Source organism: Nerophis lumbriciformis, linkage group LG13 (genome assembly GCF_033978685.3).
Source record: "Nerophis lumbriciformis linkage group LG13, RoL_Nlum_v2.1, whole genome shotgun sequence".
In the NCBI taxonomy this organism is placed as follows: Eukaryota; Metazoa; Chordata; class Actinopteri; order Syngnathiformes; family Syngnathidae; genus Nerophis; species Nerophis lumbriciformis.
In genome coordinates this window covers 33,772,921-33,783,729 of record NC_084560.2, presented here as the reverse complement: position 1 = coordinate 33,783,729, position 10,809 = coordinate 33,772,921, and positions in this window count along the sequence as shown.

The window sequence follows — 10,809 nt, the reverse complement described above, 5'->3', positions numbered from 1 at the left end:
TATGCGCATGAGTATGCATGCTCAGTACTTTTTTATGGGTAGCCAATTTTTCCAGAACAAAATAAATTGCATGATTATTCGAAGTGTGTACATGATTAATGCAATCATTTCTTGTGATTAATCACATGAGTTACCTCGTTAATTTTGACAGCCCTACTTAAACAATAACCAACCCTAATAGTTTGTAGGGAGTGTAAATATGTTTATATTGTCACTAATCGGCTGTGTTCCAGCAAAGTGTTACAAATGTATCCAGGAAGTTTTCTGCTACAGGCAACAAAACGTTCATGAAATCAAAAAGTGTTACTTTCGACAGATATTGAACCTGTTTGCTGGAGGATCAACATGTTTACGTTTTTCATGAATTTAAATGTTTGGCAAAGCATTAAACGGCCACTAACTAGTTTGTAGTTGACATTACAAGTCTTCTAATGCAGTTTGTTCTTACTTTAAATGTACTGTTGACGACTTTGTTAGACTTCAACGCACCGCTCTAATCGTTAATCTGCACACTTTGTCCTGATTCCTGAAAGTATCTTGCACATAAACTGTTTTCAAACCACGTTACTGAAATTATTAATTTATCACATTTTGAAATTTGGATTAATCCGAACGCCTCCATAAGGAGGTGTTTCGGGCACGTCCGACGGGTAGGAAGCCACGGGGAAGACCCAGGACACGTTGGGAAGACTATGTCTCCCGGCTGGCCTGGGAACGCCTCGGGATCCCCCGGGAGGAGCTGGATGAAATGGCTGGGGAGAGGGAAGTCTGGGCTTCCCTGCTTAGGCTGTTGCCCCCGCGACCCGACCTCGGATAAGCGGAAGAAGATGGATGGATGGATGGATGGATGGATGGATTAATCATGATTATTAAACAAGTGATTACTTGCTTGTACGATTAGAATTACTTCAAGAAAATACCTCAATATTAGTCAGAGGAACGTTTGTAAATGTGTTACTTGAATGTATGTCGTTTATTTGCACAAAACTTGGGAACAGTTTTATCGCAAATTCTTTCAGGCTGTATTTTGGAGTGAAATTTGTCAGCGAGCACACCAGTCTCATTTTTGTACCGACATATGCATTGATCTGATCACTGACTATGGTGGTTAAGGTCAACGAGTTTGTCTGGTGTTCTGAAAAAATGTACTGCTTCATAAAAAAAAAAGTGCAAATCCGATTTTGATTAAAAAAAATTTGGTTTAAATGTACGAAATAGGTCCTGGAACAGGTGCTTTTGTAGTAGTTTTTATTATTATTCATATATAAGCTTGCAAAAATACCGATTGTTGACATTCATTCTGTCACCATACAGTATAGACAAACAACCAATCATGCATTTTAGGTTAATCAACGTTTATACCCTTTGTAGTTTGATAAAGATAACAATAACCACAATATATCAAGTTTTGTTTTTTTTTCCACTAATTGCTATGGTATTTTGTTTGAGGAAACATTTAGCATTTATATACGCATGAGTATGCATGCTCAGTACATTTTTATGGGTAGACAATTTTTCCAGAACAAAAGAAATTGCATGATTAATCGAAGTGTGTACATGATTAATGCAATCATTTCTTGTGATTAATCACATGACTTACCTCGTTAATTTTGACAGCCCTACTTAAACAATAACCAACCCTAATAGTTTGTAGGGAGTGTGAATATGTTTATATTGTGACTAATCGGCTGTGTTCCAGCAAAGTGTTACTTTGTACAGATATCAAACCTGTTTGCTGGAGGATCAACATGTTTACGTTTTTCATGAATTTAAATGTTTGGCAAAGCGTTAAACGGCCACTAACTAGTTTGTAGTTGACATTACAAGTCTTCTAATCCAGTTTGTTCTTACTTTAAACGTACTGTTGACGACTTTGTTAGACTTCAACGCACCGCTCTAATCGTTAATCTGCACACTTTGTCCTGATTCCTGTGAGTATCTTGTACATAAACTGTTTTCAAACCACGTTACCGAAATGATTAAATTATCACATTTTGAAATTTGGATTAATCATGATTATTAAACAAGTAATTACTTGCTTGTACGATTAGAATTACTTCAAGAAAAGACCTCAATATTAGTCAGAGGAAACGTGTTACTTGAATGCATGTCATTTATTTGCACAAAACTTGGGAACAGTTTTATCGCAAATTCTTTCAGGCTGTATTTTGGAGTGAAATTTGCCAGCGAGCACACGAGTCTCATTTTTGTACCGACATATGCATTGATCTGATCACTGACTATGGTAGTTAAGGTCAAAGAGTTTGTCTGGTGTTCTGAAAAAAATGTACTGCTTCATAAAAAAAAAAAGTGCAAATCCGATTTTGATGATTTTTTTGGTTTAAATGTCCGAAATAGGTCCTGGAACAGGTGCTTTTGTAGTAGTTTTTATTATTATTCATATATAAGCTCGCCAAAATACCGATTGTTGACATTCATTCTGTCACCATACAGTATAGACAAACAACCAATCATGCATTTTAGGTTAATAAACGTGTATACCTTTTGTTTGTAGTTTGATAAAGATAACAATAACCACAATATATCAAGTTTTTTTTGTTTTGTTTTTTCACTAATTGCTATGGTATTTTGTTTGAGGAAACATTTAGCATTGATATGCGCATGAGTATGCATGCTCAGTACATTTTTATGGGTAGCCAATTTTTCCAGAACAAAAGAAATCGCATGATTAATCGAAGTCTGTACATGATTAATGCAATCATTTCTTGTGATTAATCACCTGAGTTACCTCGTTAATTTTGACAGCCCTACTTAAACAATAACCAACCCTAATAGTTTGTAGGGAGTGTAAATATGTTTATATTGTGACTAATCGGCTGTATTCCAGCAAAGTGTTACAAACGTATCCAGGAAGTTTTCTGCTACAGGCAACAAAACGTTCATGAAATCCAAAAGTGTTACTTTGTACAGATATCGAACCTGTTTGCTGGAGGATCAACATGTTTACGTTTTTCATTAATTTAAATGTTTGGCAAAGCATTAAACGGCCACTAACTAGTTTGTGACATTACAAGTCTTCTAATCCAGTTTGTTCTTACTTTAAACGTACTGTTGACGACTTTGTTAGACTTCAACGCACCGCTCTAATCGTTAATCTGCACACTTTGTCCTGATTCCTGTGAGTATCTTGTACATAAACTGTTTTCAAACCACGTTACCGAAATGATTAAATTATCACATTTTGAAATTTGGATTAATCATGATTATTAAAGAAGTTATTACTTGCTTGTACGATTAGAATTACTTAAAGAAAATACCTCAATATTAGTCAGAGGAAACGTGTTACTTGAATGCATGTCATTTATTTGCACAAAACTTGGGAACAGTTTTATCGCAAATTCTTTCAGGCTGTATTTTGGAGTGAAATTTGCCAGCGAGCACACCAGTCTCATTTTTGTACCGACATATGCATTGATCTGATCACTGACTATGGTGGTTAAGGTCAAAGAGTTTGCCTGGTGTTCTGAAAAAAATTTACTGCTTCATAAAAAAAAAAAAGTGCAAATCCGATTTTGATGATTTTTTGGGGGGGGGTTTAAATGTCCGAAATAGGTCCTGGAACAGGTGCTTTTGTAGTAGTTTTTATTATTATTCATATATAAGCTTGCCAAAATACTGATTGTTGACATTCATTCTGTCACCATACAGTATAGACAAACAACCAATCATGCATTTTAGGTTAATCAACGTGTATACCTTTTGTTTGTAGTTTGATAAAGATAACAATAACCACAATATATCAAGTTTGTTTTTTTGTTTTTTCACTAATTGCTATGGTATTTTGTTTGAGGAAACATTTAGCATTGATATACGCATGAGTTTGCATGCTCAGTACTTTTTTATGGGTAGCCAATTTTTCCAGAACAAAAGAAATCGCATGATTAATCGAAGTCTGTACATGATTAATGCAATCATTTCTTGTGATTAATCACATGAGTTACCTCGTTAATTTTGACAGCCCTACTTAAACAATAACCAACCCTAATAGTTTGTAGGGAGTGTAAATATGTTTATATTGTGACTAATCGGCTGTATTCCAGCAAAGTGTTACAAACGTATCCAGGAAGTTTTCTGCTACAGGCAACAAAACGTTCATGAAATCATAAAGTGTTACTTTGTACAGATATCGAACCTGTTTGCTGGAGGATCAACATGTTTACGTTTTTCATGAATTTAAATGTTTGGCAAAGCATTAAACGGCCACTAACTAGTTTGTAGTTGACATTACAAGTCTTCTAATCCAGTTTGTTCTTACTTTAAACGTACTGTTGACGACTTTGTTAGACTTCAACGCACCGCTCTAATCGTTAATCTGCACACTTTGTCCTGATTCCTGAAAGTATCTTGCACATAAACTGTTTTCAAACCACGTTACCGAGACAGTGATTTAACGAGTTTGTCCGCGCATTTTAGACGTCACATTGAAAAGAATTGAAAAGATAGAATAAAAAACGCTTACCTAACCAGTTAAGCTAGCTGTGTTAGCTTGCGTGAAAGTTAGTTCCACGGGTTAGTGGTGCCTGCAGAGTGTCGCTGTCCTTACCGTCATGTTGGTCCACACGTCTTGTCTCTTCTGTCCAACTGTCAGACGTCCAAACTTTCCAGAGACGTCCCACATTCCTGCTTCCGCTTCCTGATAGCCGCAGCGGGGGCGAGTGGGCGGAGTAACAGCGACCTCTGCTGGAGAATAAACAGCATTACAGTCTTTACCCTACCACCAAATGGCCAGGAAGTGCACTGCGAGCTAATACATCGACGAAACTACACTTGACTCTTGAGTTACGCCTTGGTTTTTTTTTTTTTTTAAATCAACTGTCAAAGGTGTCTGAACTTGCCAGGGACTTCCCACATTGCAATGTCCGCTCACACCGGAGCGGGATGAGGAAACATAAATAATAATAATAATATAGACTGACACATTACTTTTCCTGTTGTTGTAAGTGTGTGCGTATGTGCGTGTATGTGTGTGGGTGGGGGGAAAGGATTCTGTACAAGTGGGCGTAATGACGACACCTGCTTTGCACATGCAAACATCAAATGTTTTCACAGAGCACTAAGTGAGCGTCATCAGTGTGTGGGTGTGTGCAACAAGGTGTGCCAAGTGAGAATAATAAGCGTGCTCAGGGGCATAGGCGCCGATGCCGTGGGTGCTTTGGGCCGAGCACCCACGTGGGATTGATTGATTGATTGAAACTTTTATTAGTAGATTGCACATGCATGCGTACAATTGACCACTAAATGGTAACACCCGAATACGTTTTTCAACTTGTTTAAGTCGGGGTCCACGTTAATCAATTCATGGTAGGCAACTTTCAATCTTTAATCTAATTTTTGAAAAATTAATCTTGTTGGTGATAACTTTGTGGCGAGTTTGGTCCGTTTTGCAGATAATAAGAAATGGTCACGACTCATCCATCCATCCATTTTCTACCGCTTATTCCCTTTGGAGTCGCGGGGGGCGCTGGAGCCTATCTCAGCTACAATCGGGCGTAAGGCGGGGTACACCCTGGACAAGTCGCCACCTCATCGCAGGGCCAACACAGATAGACAGACAACATTCACACTCACATTCACACACTAGGGCCAATTAATAAAGTCTCACCAAGATTTCATTGTGCCCGGTAATGAACAAAAAACACAATCGGGGATAGGTTGTTTGGCAACACTAAATTGGCCCTAGTGTGTGAATGTGAGTGTGAATGTTGTCTGTCTATCTGTGTTGGCCCTGCGATGAGGTGGCGACTTGTCCAGGGTGTACACCGCCTTCCGCCCGATTGTAGCTGAGATAGGCTCCAGGGCCCCCCGCGACCCTGAAGGGAATAAGCGGTAGTAAATGGATGGATGGATCTTGACTTTGAACACGCTGCACACAAGTGAATGAAAGTATACTTAGTCAATAGCCATACATGTCACACTAAGGGTGGCAGTATGAACAATGCCAACACTGTCATAAAAATGTGCCATATAGTGAAACCACACTGAACAACAACGACAAACACATTTTGGAAGAATATTTGCACCGCAACGCAACATAAACACTACAGAACAAATTCCTAGAATTCCCTGCAGCCCCAACTCTTCCGGGAAATAACAATATAAACAAACACCATTGGTGGATCTACACCTAACATCCACTGTAATGATACCACGTACAATAGCGTATTTAGTCGATACTACTATGACTACGTCGATATTTTTTAACATCACAAAATCTTCTTTCGTTTTTTTAAAATTTATATTATGTTCATAAACTCAGGAAATATGTCCCTGGACACATTAGGACTTTGAGTATGATCAATGTATGATCCTGTAACTACTTGGTATCGGATTGATACCCAAATTTGAGGTATCATCCAAAACTAATGTAAAGTATCAAACAACAGGAGAATAAGTGATTATTACATTTTAACAGAAGTGTAGATAGAAAATGTTGAAACAGAAAATAAGCAGATATTAACAGTAAATGAACCAGTAGATTAATTTTCTACCACTTGTCCTTAATAATTTAGACAAAATAATAGGATGATAAATGACACAATATGTTACTGCATACATCAACTGCTAAATCAGGAGCCTTTGTTTGCTTACTTACTACTAAAAGACAAGTTGTCTTGTATGTTCACTTATTTTATTTAAGGACAAAATTGCAATAAGAAACATATGTTCAATGTACCGTAAGATGTTTTTGTTAAAAAAAAAAAGCCAATAATGACATTTTTTGTGGTCCCCTTTATTTAGAAAAGTATCGAAAAGTACCAAAAAGTACCAAAATACTTTTAGTACCGGTACCGGAACCAAAATATTGGTATCGGGACAGCACTAATATACACAAATCGAGCACCCACTGGCAGAAATGTAGATCGGCGCCTATGCTCAGGGGTATTCCAGGAGGGAGGTTCAACACACTCTTGAGTCTACACCTGAAGTCTGAGTTGACATAACCTGAGATAGGAAAGTGTCAGGTCCCAAATCAGTGGATCTGAGTTAGTTCAATCAGTCCTGAGTATGTTGACTCCGAGTTAAGACCACCCAGTGTTGGTAATATCAGCGTCAGAGTATAACGGCATTACTGACAGCATTATTTGTTTCAGTAAGGAGTAACGATTGGATTGTAAAAAGTATAGCGCAGCTGTATTTATCCACCTGTCAAAAGCATTTGATATGGTCGACCATGTCATTCTGGCAGATAGACTGCACTGGATTGGTCTATCTCAGCATGTTGTAAAGGGGTTTTCTAATGGCCTGTTCCATGGAAACCAACGTTTAAAGGATCGAGAAGCTGTTTCTATTGGACACTGTACATGTTTTTAAATTGTTTTTATTGAATTATTATATATTTTTACCTGTTGTGTGTTTTATGTTCATGTTGTAAGTAAATTGTGCTTGTAACTTTGTAGTGTGTGACTGCTACTGTTTGTTGTTGTTCTATGTATTGGTGAAAAATGTTTTGCTGCCCTCTTGACCAGGTCACTCTTGTAAAAGAGATTTTAATCTTGATGAGTTTTTACCTAGTTAAATAGAGGAACATGAAAATGAATTGAATTACTTCTTTGCATTGTTGCAACGCCATTAGGAATGTGAAGTGGCTACAGTTTGGTTGAATGAAGCGCAAAGTGTCAGGTTTGGGCCAGCGGACAAATACACTGAAAAGGGAAATTATGCACTAGTGTCATCTTCCCTGTTGGTGTCAGGCCCCGTGAGTCTGCCACACACAACCTCAGCAAACCGCTGTCGACAAAAAAGTTGACATAAACAAAACCCAATCATATTTTATTTCACTTTGAAGATGGGGGGTACAAGTTAGGAATGTATCCAATCATAGTTCTTTATTAGCGGTGTGGATTTAACATGTTCCTATGATGCCATCAGCAGGCGAGACATGGTGACATCTTCACAACTTAAGTTGACTGTGTGTATTTGCTGCTTCTACCGCACTCATAGACAAATTATGATGCATCGTAACTCCGTTTCACAACACACATACATACCTGTAAAAATTGTTTTTAGGTTTCTCTGTATCTGTCTGTGGAGAACACAGAAAGTTTTAGGTATGATAATCCAGTTTATGTTTTTGTATTATTCATAACACTACTTTACTTTACTGTTTTGTAGATTTTGAATATTGTGTGTGAAGTCCCTACCTAAGGTTAAATTCAATTTAAGAATTGAACCATCTAGTTAAGATAAACGTTGTGGTGGTTGATAAAATTACTTTTAGTTTTTAGATAAAAAAAATATATATTTCATTTAATATTTTTCATCCAAAAAGGTTTTTACCCAACCAGTTCACTTTAAGTAAGATCAGTTTGTTTAATTAAAGTAATATCTTCTTGAGAACCAACGTCCTCCACGGTGGACATTTTTGCACAAGTCTCGAGGACGCCGCGGTTCTCAGCGCGATGTAGCACTTATTTCGATTATATTTACATTATTGAAAAAAAAACAAAATGAGTATGGTTTTCTCTGTAAATGTTTTTTTTAATCCAAAACAAATCAAAGTAATATCAAATATCTAAACTCAAAGATATGTTTTATTGACTACGAAGACATTTTTTTCTAACTAGCCACGGCATCAAAATCGTCTCCCGATATGAAAAAAACTCCCCTAGGTCAAGTAAACCTGCCAGGTTAGGTCCGAGAAGTAAGTTACCATGGTAACAGACTCTGAGTTGGACTTACCTCTCTTTTTTGGAACGGAAACCCTCGTCTCAGGGTTTACACTCTCTGAAATACGCCTCATCCTCACCTTTAACCACTAGATGGCAGCAAAAGATATGCTAATGAGCTGTAAAAGCAGGAACAACATTAATTAATGCTTTCTTTTGATTGACACTGTCGTAAATTAATTGTTTCAACAATACCTTTAATTACTTTGAACTCAGGAAGTTAGATAAAGTCTCCCAAATATAAACTTTCACTTTCACCAGCGCCTAAACATTGTGATTATTTATTACCCATTATTATTACTACATGTTTACGCTTAGCTCAACTTATCAAGCACAAATGTGATTCCCGAAGTGTCATTTCGACACTTATCACGACCAATACACAACAAGCAGAAATGTATTGCTGTTTCCTTCCAAAGACAACCGCAAGGGGTCGCTGTTTGGCTCTAAACAGTGACGAACACGAGGGGTGGCGGATACTGCACATTTTAGTATCGATTCGATAACATCTAACTCCTAGACCAACATCCGGGTACTGACACAGCTAAAGTGTAATTACGAAAGTGCGCCAATTGAATTGTGTGTTGTTTTGGCGCATACGGACGCATTTGTTAGGGGAAATATGCATTTTGAGACCACCTTCAAACTAAAGTCAAAGTATTTTTGTGACACCTGTGGTTTAATAAATGAAAAAATAAAAAATAAAAAACTGCTGTTTCCACTCGCAGGTAACCTGACCTCACATTATTGATATTCATGGTTTCGTCACCATGGTGATTGTTGAGCTGCTTGACAGGAGTCCAGTAGATCTTTATTCCTTATTTATGGATATATTTACTTACTTTGCTTCTTTTTCTTGAAACTGCATTTGTCCAGCGCTGATGTGACAACCAGTCATTCAAGAAATATGTTGTGTCAACTTTGTGTTAAACATTAGCCGCCCGATGATCAACTCCGACCAAAGTGCTCCCAAGTTGCCCGGCAACCTCCGAGCAACCGCTTGATCTTCATCGTCCTCACCATCCTCGTCGCCATGGTAACCCACTCACCTGGCGAGCAGGACCAAAGTCCACCTGGATCAGCCCCGGTCAAGAGTCAAACAAAGCTCACGATTCAAACCATTCCCACCCAAAACTTAGATTGTAATGGCGAAAAGGAAAAGTATGATGATAACCATAGAACCGGAAATGACTGGAAACTGGAAACTTACTCCATTAGTGGGAAGGGTACAATGAGCACTCAAGCCAATGCTAATGTAAATGATATGCAACTGAGAGCTCAACAGGTAACAACTATACCATTAGCCAAAAAAACATCACATTTATGTCGTATTATTGGTGAGTACTTTTACTTTTAGTTTGACTATACACAGCTTAAGTTCCTTTTACACTAGCATGGCAGTTAAAAATGTAAAGATTGACTAAAATGATGGTCAGGGCTTGACCGAGGAACAGACTATTCAATTGTTTATCATCTTCTATTGGGAGTTTTTGATTGTGGTCCACTTTGTAATATTTGCTTGCAAAAAGTAGCAAATGAGTTCACGTTAGCTGTTCTCTACAGTTACAGTAACAAAAAACACTGAAGTATTTTAAAGTACAGTATTTGAAGTGTCACATAGAACAAAGCTGCCCCCTGTGGACGAAGGCCGTACTGCACGTGGCGATGGCCATTTATTTGGGTGTGTCTGACAGAGGACACTTAATAATATATATATATATATATATATATATATATATATATATATATATATATATATATATATATATATATATATATATATATATATATATATATATACATACACTTAAATTGTTGATTGTTGGCACCTGGAGGCAGAGGTGGGTAGAGTAGCCAGAAATTGTACTCAAGTAAGAGTACTGTTACTTTAGAGATTTATTACTCAAGTAAAAGTAAGGAGTAGTCACCCAAATATTTACTTGAGTAAAAGTACTGAGTAACTGATGAGTAACATACACACTCATATCATATATATATATATATATATATATATATATATATATACATACATACATATACATTGATATATACAGTATATAATTTATATGTATTTATTTTGCTGTTTTTGTTTACATGTTAAAGGTGTTTTAATGAATATACA